Source organism: Pristiophorus japonicus, chromosome 5 (genome assembly GCF_044704955.1).
Source record: "Pristiophorus japonicus isolate sPriJap1 chromosome 5, sPriJap1.hap1, whole genome shotgun sequence".
Lineage (NCBI taxonomy): Eukaryota > Metazoa > Chordata > Chondrichthyes > Pristiophoridae > Pristiophorus > Pristiophorus japonicus.
The window spans coordinates 242,987,082-242,997,256 of NC_091981.1; the positions used below are offsets into that span (position 1 = coordinate 242,987,082).

At 42.7% G+C, this 10,175-nt stretch overlaps 1 pseudogene; it reads left to right on the forward strand.

Annotated features, from left to right (window-relative positions):
- The window catches only part of LOC139264158 (patched domain-containing protein 3-like), a 34,924-nt pseudogene extending 25,047 nt beyond the window's left edge, over window positions 1–9,877 (forward strand).
- The last annotated feature ends 298 nt before the right edge of the window (window positions 9,878–10,175 follow it).

Here is a 10,175-nt window from a genome sequence, read left to right on the forward strand (position 1 = left end):
GAGTTTCAGGATTTTGACACAGTGATCATGAAGTGATCATATATTTCCAAGTCATAATGGTGTGTGACTTGGAGGGAAACTTAGAGAAACATAGAAACATAGAAAATAGCTGCAGGAGTAGACCATGCGGCCCTTCGAGCCTGCACCACCATTCAATAAGATCATGGATGATCATTCCCTCAGTACCCCTTTCCCGCTTTCTCTCCATACCCCTTGATCCCTTTAGCCGTAAGGGCCATATCTAACTCCCTCTTGAATATATCCAATGAATTTTGGCATCAACAACTCTCTGCAGTAGGGAATTCCACAGGTTAACAACTCTGAGTGAAGAAGTTTCTCCTCATCTCAGTTCTAAATGGCCTACCCCTTATCCTAAGACTGTGTCCCCTGGTTCTGGACTTCCCCAACATCGGGAACATTCTTCCCGAATCTAACCTGTCCAGTCCCGTCAGAATTTTATATGTTTCTATGAGATCCCCTCTCATCTTTCTAAACTCCAGTGTATAAAGGCCCAGTTGATCCAGTCTCCCCTCATATGTCAGTCCAGCCATCCCTGGAATCAGTCTGGTGAACCTTCGCTGCAGTCCCTCAATAGTAAGAGCGTCCTTCCTCAGATTAGGAGACCAAAACTGAACACAATATTCCAGGTCAGATCTCACCAAGGCCCTGTACAACTGCAGTAAGACCTCCCTGCTCCTATACTCAAATCCCCTAGCTATGAAGGCCAACATACCATTTGCCTTCTTCACCGCCTGCTGTACCTGCATGCCAACTTTCAATGACTGTTGAACCACGACACCCAGGTCTCGTTGCACCTCCCCTTTTCCGAATCTGCCACCATTCAGATAATATTCTGCCTTCGTGTTTTTGCCCCCAAAGTGGATAAACTCACATATATCCACATTATACTGCATCTACCATGCATTTGCCCATTCATCTAACCTGCCCAAGTCACCCTGCAGCCTCTTAGCATCCTCCTCACAGCTCACACTGTCACCCAGCTTAGTGTCATCTGCAAACTTGGAGATATTACATTCAATTCCTTCATCTAAATCATTAACATATATTGTAAAGAGCTGGGGTCCCAGCACTGAGCCCTGCGGCACTCCACTAGTCACTGCCTGCCATTCTGAAAGGGACCCGTTTATCCCGACTTTCTGCCTCTTCCATGTCAGTACATTACCCCCAATACCATGTGCTTTAATTTTGCACACCAATCTCTTGTGTGGGACCTTGTCAAAAGTCTTTTGAAAGTCCAAATACACCACATCCACTGGTTTTCCCTTGTCCACTCTACTAGTTACATCCTCAAAAAACTCCAGCAGAATCGTCAAGCATGATTTCCCTTTCATAAATCCATGTTGACTTGGACCGATCCTGTCACTGCTTTCCAAATGCGCTGCTATTTCATCCTTAATGATTGATTCCAACATTTTCCCCACTACTGACTACAGGCTAACCGGTCTATAATTACCTGCCTTCTCTCTCCCTCCCTTCTTAAAAAGTGGTGTTACATTAGCTACCCTCCAGTCCATAGGAACTGATCCAGAGTCCATACACTGTTGGAAAATGATCACCAATGCAACCACTATTTCTAGGGCCACTTCCTGAAGTACTTTGGGATGCAGACTATCAGGACCCAGGGATTTATCGGCCTTCAATCCCACCAATTTCCCTAACACAATTTCCCGTCCAATAAGGATATCTTTCAGTTCCTCCTTCTCACTAGACCCTCGGTCCCCTAGTACCTTCGGAAGGTTATTTGTGTCTTCCTTCGTGAAGACAGAACCAAAGTATTTGTTCAATTGGTCTGCCATTTCTTTGTTCCCCATTATAAATTCACCTGAGTCCGACTGCAAGGGAACTTCATTTGTCTTCACTAATCTTTTTCTCTTCACATATCTATAGAAGCTTTTGCAGTCATTTTTTATGTTCCCGGCAAGCTTCCTCTCGTACTCTATTTTCCCCCTCTTAATTAAACCCTTAGTCCTCCTCTGCTGAATTCTAAATTTCTCCCAGTCCTCAGGTTTGCTGCTTTTTCTGGCCAATTTATATGCCTCTTCCTTGGATTTAACACTATCCTTAATTTCCCTTGTTAGCCACGGTTGAGCCACCTTCCCAGTTTTATTTTTACTCCAGACAGGGATGTACAATTGTTGAAGTTCATCCATGTGATCTTTAAATGTTTGCCATTGCCTATCCACCCTATCATTTGCCAGTCTATTCTAGCCAATTCACACCTCATACCATCGAAGTTACCGTTCCTTAAGTTCAGGACCCTAGTTTCTGAATTAACTGTGTCACTCTCCATCTTAATAAAGAATTCTACCATATTATGGTTACTCTTCCCCAAGGGACCTCGCATAACAAGATTGCTAATTAGTCCCTTCTCATTACACATCACCCAGTCTAGGATGGCCAGTTCTCTAGTTGGTGCTGCGACATATTGGTCTAGAAAACCATCCCTAATACACTCCAGAAATCCTCCTCCACTGCATTGCTACCACTTTGGTTAGCCCAATCAAAATGTAGATTAAGTCGCCTCATCCCTTATTTCTTGTTTGATGCTGTCCCCAACCTCACTACTACTGTTTTGTGGTCTGTACACAACTCCCACTAGCGTTTTCTGCCCTTTGTTATTCCGCAGCTCCACCCATACCGATTCCACATCATCCAAGCTAATGTCCTTCCTTACTATTGCATTAATTTCCTCTTTAACCAGCAACGCCACCCCGCCTCCTTTTCCTTTCTGTCTATCCTTCCTAAATGTTGAATACCCCTGGATGTTGAGTTCCCAGCTTTGGACCCCTGGAGCCATGTCTCCGTGATGCCAATTACATATATCCATTAACTGTGTTCCCATGCACATTGTGTCCTTGACCTGCTAGGTGGTGTTGGTCGCTGGTTTGGGAGATGTGTCAAAGTAGCTTTGCCAAGTTTCTGCAATGCATCCTGTAGATAGTACATACTACAGCCACGGTGCTCGAGCGAATGTGGGTTTAAGATGGGGGATGGGCTGCTGCTCAAGTGGACTGATTTGTCCTGTATAGTGTTGAGCTTCTTGAGTGTTGTTGTAGATGCACCCATCGAGGTAAGTGGGGAGTATTCAATCACACTCCTCAGGAGTCAAGAGATGATTCACTCACCACAGAATTTCCAGCCACTGACCTGGTCTGGTGACCACGGCATTTACATGGCTGGTCCAGTTGAGTTTCAGGTCAATGGCAAGCCCCAGGATATTGATGTTGGTGGATGCAGCAATGGTAATGACATTGAATATCAAGAGGAGGTAGTTAGACTCTCTTGTTAGTGATGTTCATTGTCTGGCACTTGTGTGGTATGAATGTTACTTGCCACTGATAATGTTATCCAGGTCTTGCTGTAAGTGCGTGTGGACTGCTTCATTATTTGAGGAATTGCGAATGGAACTGATTATTGTGTAATCATCAGCAAACCTCCTCACTTCTGAGCTCATGATTAAGGAAGTGTCATTGATGAAGCAGCTAAAGATAGTTGGGTTTAGGATGCTTCACTGAGGAACTCTTGCAGTGATGTCCTGGGGATGAGATGATTGGCCTTCAACAAACACAACCATCTTCCTTGGTGCTAAGTGTTGTGTTCCTAACACAGATGAGGCTGCACACAGGGAGGTTAAAGTAACAGTGACCTCATTCTTTATTAAGACACTCCAGAGCGAGGAACAGGCCTTAGGGCCCGGCTTATATACAGTGCTCCCTCGGGATGCTGGGATCCCTTGGGACTTCAGAGGATGCACTCCCTGGTGGCGGAACATGGGAGTGCATGCTTTACAGATGCACAACACTAAGGATGACTCAAGCCACTGGAGAGTTTTCCTACTGAACTCCATCGAGTTCAGTTTTACTAGGGCTCTTTGATGCTACACTCAGTCGAATGCGGCCTTGATGTCAAGGACTAGTCACTCTCACCTTACCTCTGGAATTCAGCTCCTTTGTCTATGTTTGGACAAAGGCTATAATGAGGTCTGGGGCAGGGTGGTCATTTGGGAACCCAAACTGAGCATTGGTGAGCAGGTTTTTGGTGACTAAGGGCAGTTTGATAGCATTATTGACAACTCCTTCCATCTCTTTGCTGATGATTGAAAGTAGGCTGAAGGATGTTAACTGCCTGGGAGGGATTTGTCGTGCTTTTTGTGGACAGGATATACCTGGGCAATTTTCCACATTGTCGGGTAGATGTCAGTGTTGTAGATGTGTTGGAACTAGAGACGTGACTAAGTCTGGAGAACTCAGACCATGAAGAGCCCTCATCTGAGCCACTGCAGCCTTTCACCTCCCATGATGGACACACAGTGGGAGCACCTCATAGCAGCACTAAGAGTCGTAGGATGTTGTTTAAAACAGCCACTGTGGGCTCACATCTGGGTGATAATTAGTATGGAAAACTTTCAGAAATCTTTAGGGTAAAATTTTGTTAAAGTAATATTGTAGTGCCACAGATAATTAGCTAACCTTTGTTCCTGAATTACAGGTCTCTTATTTCACCTCAATATCAAGACAAGAAGAATTTGAAGAAAATTCTAAAAAAATTATTCCTTTGTTCTCTATCACATATTTTCTTTCAATATCCTTTTCCATCGTATCTTGTATGAGGTAAAATCTTTATTTTCAGATTTATTTGTAACACACTTTCATTGAATACATCATAACAAAAAATCGGTTGTGTTATAGAAGGTTATTGAATTTATTTCCAGGTTTGACCCTGTGAGGAATAAGGTCTGGGTTGCTAGTCTGGGAGTTGTATCAGCTGGATTAGCCGTACTATCAGGATTTGGACTGCTGCTGTTTTGTGGGATGAAATTTGCCATCAATACTGCACCTTTTCTGATTCTAGGTCAGTAATATTTACTTTACCAATACTATGATCAAACTTCAAACGATTGTCCTCCCTAATTTTCTTGTCTGGACTGCACTTTGGTCTGTTCCCTACTTCTCTGGCATGGTCTCCTTCTTTGTGTACTTCACCTTATTCTACCCCTCTCGCCTTTCCTTTAAAATTCTCTTTCTCTACTGCCCACCCAAGGCCCACCCCAAGTTTCTCACCAAAATATCTTTGCTCCTTTCCTCCCTGCACCGAGCATCTTCACTCCTTAGTGACTCCATCAATCTCAACTCACCTTGTTATCCTGTCTTCCCTCAACCTCTCCCTTCATATAAACTCCTAAAACATATTCACAGTCATCACTTTGATCTTGCCATCTCATGTGACCCCTTTATTCCTATCATCTCAATCACAGACAAGGTCATCTCTGATCACATCCCTGTATCCCTTACCACTCACATTCCCAATTCCTTCTGCGTCTGTACCTGGAAAAAGCACTTCCCCAAGTCACTTACAACTGTCCTGACCTAGATTGGCTCCCGGTCCTCCAAGGCATTGATTTTAAAGTGTTCAAATCCTTCCATGGCCTTGCCCCTCCCTATCTCTATAACTTCCTCCAGCCCTCCAAGAACTCTGTGCTCTTCCAACTCTGGCCTCTTGTGCATCCCCCACTCCATTTGCCTCACCACTGGTGCTGTGCTTTTAGCCGCCAAGACCCTAAGCTCTGGAATTCCCTTCCTAAGCTACTTCACTCTCTCTCCTCCTTTAAGACCCTCCTTAAAACCTATCTCTTTTGACCAAGACTTTAGTCACCCATCACAATATCACCTTCTTTGACTCAGTGTCAATATTCGTGTCTAAATACACTCCTTGAAGCAACTTGGGATGTTTTCCTACGATAAAGGTATTATATAAATGGAAGTTGTCGCATGAAACAGTAAATAGCTCTTGTGGTGATTACTTAAAAATATAGAAGCTGTTTCCAAAGTAACTCCTAATAAATTATAATACAAAAAGTATTGCTTGTTTCCAATGCAGTAATGAATGTTTATTTAAATTAAAAATAGCTTACAAATGTTGCCTTGCTTTGGGAGTTTGGGACATGGGAGCGGTAGCATGGTGGTTATGTTACTGGATGGGTAATCCAGAGGCCTGAACCAATAATCCAGAGATGTGAGTTAAAATCCCACCACGGTAGCTGGGGAATTTAAATTCAGTTAATTAAATAAATCTGGAATAAAAAGCTAGTATCAATAATGGTAACCGTGAAACTATCGGATTGTCATAAATGTCGCTAAGATCCTTTAGGGAAAGAAATCTGCCGTCCTATGTGACCAGACCCACTGTAATGTAGTTGACTCTTAACTGCCCTCTGAAATGGCCTAGCAAGCCACTAAATTGTACCAAACGCTACTGAAAACAATAAGAAGAATAAAACCGGGCCCACCACCTGACATCAAACTCGGCACTGGCTACTGACACAACAAAAACACACCCAGCCCAGTTGACTCTGCAAAGTCCTCCTTTTGGGGACTAGTGCCAACATTAGGAGCGCTGTCCCACTAGTCAAACAACAGCTTGACAGTAGTCATACTCACAGAATTATAACCTTTCAGCCAATGTCCCAGACTTAACCAAAGGAGGCAGCACAGTGATGTACAGTCGGGATGGAATGGCCCTGGGAGTCCAAAACATTGACTCCGGATCCCATAATGTCTCATGGCTTCAGGTCAATCACGGGCAAGGAAACCTCCTGCTGATTACCATCTACTGCCCTCCCTCAGCTGATGAATCAGTACTTCTCCATGTTGAACACCACTTGGATGAAACACAGGGCACAAAATATACTCTGGGTGGGGGAATTCAATGTCCATCACCAAGAGTGGCTTGGTAGCACCACTACTGAATGGGCTGGCTGAGTCCTGAAGGAAATAGCTGCCAAAATGTGCCTGGTGAGATAAAAACCAACTTGACCTCATCCTCACCAATCTACCTGTCACAGATGCATCTGTCCATGACAGTATTGGTAACAGTGATCACCACACAGTCCTTGTGGAAACAAAGTCCCATCATCACATTGAGGGCACCCTCCATTGTGTTGTGTGGCACTACCACCGTGGTAAACGGGATAAATTCAGACTAGATCTAGCAGCTCAAAACTGGGCATCCATGAGACGCTGTGGGCCATCAGCAGCAGCAGAATTGTATTCCACCACAATCTGCAACCTCATGACCCAGCAAATCTCTCACTCTATCATTACTGTCAAGCCAGGGGACCAACCCTGGTTCAGTGAAGAGTGTAGAAGAGCATGCCAGGTGCATCTAAAAATGAGGTGCCAACCTGGGAATGCTACAACACAGGACTACATGCATGCTAAACAACGGAAGCAACATGCTATAGACAGAGCTAAGCGATCCCACAACCAATGGATCAGATCATAGCTCTGCAGTCCTGTCACATCCAGTCATGAATGTTGGTGGACAATTAAACAATTAACGGAAGAAGGTTCCATGAACATCCCCAGCCTCTATGATGGAGGAACCCAGCACGCGAGTGTAAAAGACAAGGCTGAAGTGTTTGCAACCATCCTCAGCCAGAAGTGCTGAGTGGATGATCCATCTTGACCTCCTCCTGCAGTGTCCACCATCACAGAAGCCAGTCTTAAATCAATTTGATTCACTCCATGCGATATCAAGAAACAGCTGAGCGCAATGGATACTGCAAAGATTATGGGCCCTGACAACATCTCGGCTGTCATTCAGATGACTTGTATTCCAGAACTAGCCGTGCCTCTAGCCAAACTGTTACAGTACAGCTGCAACATGGGCCAACCATCTTCAGCTGCTTCATCAATGACCTTCCCTCCATCATAAGATCAGACATGGGGATGTTCACTGATGATTTCAATGTTCAGTTCTATTCGCAACTCCTCAGATAATGAAGCAGTCCGTGCCCGCATGCAGCAAGACCTGGACAACATTCAGGCTTGGGCTGATAAGTGGCAAGTAACATTCATGCCACACAAGTGCCAGGCAATGACTATAACTGTTGCTCTTGTGGCTTAATTCCTGTATTGTGATTAACCTACAACTGCAATGCAGCATTATGTCTGTATATCAGCAGTAATATTGCAGGATGGTCCTATTAGCAGGAAGAAAATATAACAAATAAAGGCATTGGCCTGTTGTCTGCATTTAGTTGCAGTATTTAGGCTTCTAATTTCTTTTAAATCTTTGAAATATAATTGGAAACGTTTAGCAACAAGCATTGATTTTACATTATACGTCATTCAGATGACAATGTTAAATTTTATCACTTCCAGTTGTAGTCACTAATTGCTAATAACTGGCACATTAATTCATCATATCTCATTTTTCTAGGTATCGGTGTAGACGATATGTTCATTATGCTCTCCAGCTGGCAAAAGACAAAGGTTGATGATAAAGTTGAAGATCGCCTGGCAGAGACATATGCTGAAGCAGCTGTTTCCATCACAATCACCACTCTGACTGATGTTTTAGCCTTTTATATTGGCATCATGACACCTTTTCGATCATTTTGTGTTTACACAGGTACAACTGTTTTGTTCTGCTTCATTTACAACATTACATTTTTTGGAGCTGTTCTTGCATTGAATGGAAGAAGAGAAGCCAGTAACAGGCATTGGCTGACATTCAGAAAGGTTGAAAAAGTTAATGAACGAGGCGAATCTAAATTGTATGCAATATGTTGTGTAGGTGGAGCTTATGATCAGGAATCGGGTGCAGAATCAGAACATCCAGTTTATTTCTTCTTTAAGAAATGTTATCGTCCATTCCTTACAAATCGATGGACCAAAGCAGTTGTGGTGCTGCTGTGTGCAGGCTATTTGGCCAGCAGTATTTATGGCTGTTTGCAGATCAAAGAAGGAATAGATCTCAGAAATCTGGCCTATGATGATTCATATGTGATTAAATTCTATGATGATCAAACTGATTTTTTCCCGAAGTATGGTTACTGTCACTGAAGCTGTGGAATATTGGAATTGCACTGTTCAGGCTGAAATTGAAACTTGTATGGGTAGATTTGAAAACCTCTCGTATGTGGATCGTGAGCTGTCAGAGTCCTGGCTTCGTGCAGACATTGGCATTTCCAAACTGATGCGGATAAATATAAAGGAGGAAAGTAAATTCATAGGAAATTTATTTAAATTGTTTCAGTATGTCCCTCTGTTTGAACAAGATGTTGAACTTTCAGAAAATAACAAAATCATTATAGCTTCACGTTTTTTCATTCAGACGATTGATGTCAATACTTTAGTTGCTGAGAAAAGCACACTGATTGAATTAAGAAAGCTGGCAAAGGAATGCAAAATCCCTTTGCTCGTGTATCATCCTGCATTCATCTATTTTGATCAATATCTTGTTATAATATTTAACACAATACAGAATGTAGCAGTGGCTGCTGGTGTGATGCTAATTGTTGCCTTATTTTTTTATACCTAATCCAATCTGTTCTCTGTGGGTAACATTTGCTACTGCATCAGTTTTAGTGGGTGTGGCTGGTTTTACGGCTTTCTGGAGTGTCAATTTAGATTCTATATCTATGATTAATTTGGTCATTTGTATCGGGTTTTCTGTGGACTTTTCAGCTCATATTTCCTATGCATTTGTTTCCAAAGAAAAAGGAAGTGCCAATGAACGAGCTATTGATGCATTGCACATTCTTGGATATCCCATTATCCAGGAAGCTGTTTCAACTATACTGGGTGTTGTTGTGTTGGCCGCTGCAGTAAGTTACATATTCAGAACATTTTTTAAAATCATGTTTCTTGTCATATTTTTTGGGGCAGTTCATGGCCTCATATTTCTGCCTGTGTTTCTGACATTTTCGGCAAACCATGAAGGGTCAAACAGAGTAAAAACAGGCAAGGCAACAAATAAGCAGAATAACAATGTCAATCCCAATAATGAAAAAAAAGATGCCAGACAACCCAAATCCATATGGAGGATTGGAACAAGAGCAAGCCACAAGTAAGTGGAAAAGCCACATCTACAGCAACAAAGCGTATGAAGCAAAACCGCCAGGCAACCCTATTCCACATGGAGGACGTGTACTAGCGGATTGTGCAGATTGTCCATGGTGTCATTCACTTTTATAATTAATTACTGTCTAGTTGTCTAGGTAATAGATACATATATGATATTATTTTGGTTTGTCTGCTAGAATGAAGCGAGAGCAAAACAGATTGGAGTTCTGTACATTATTTATTGCAAGTGTGGTACCATATGTTATTTAAAATACATTTTAGTTCAAAAACCTTGTCATTACAAAT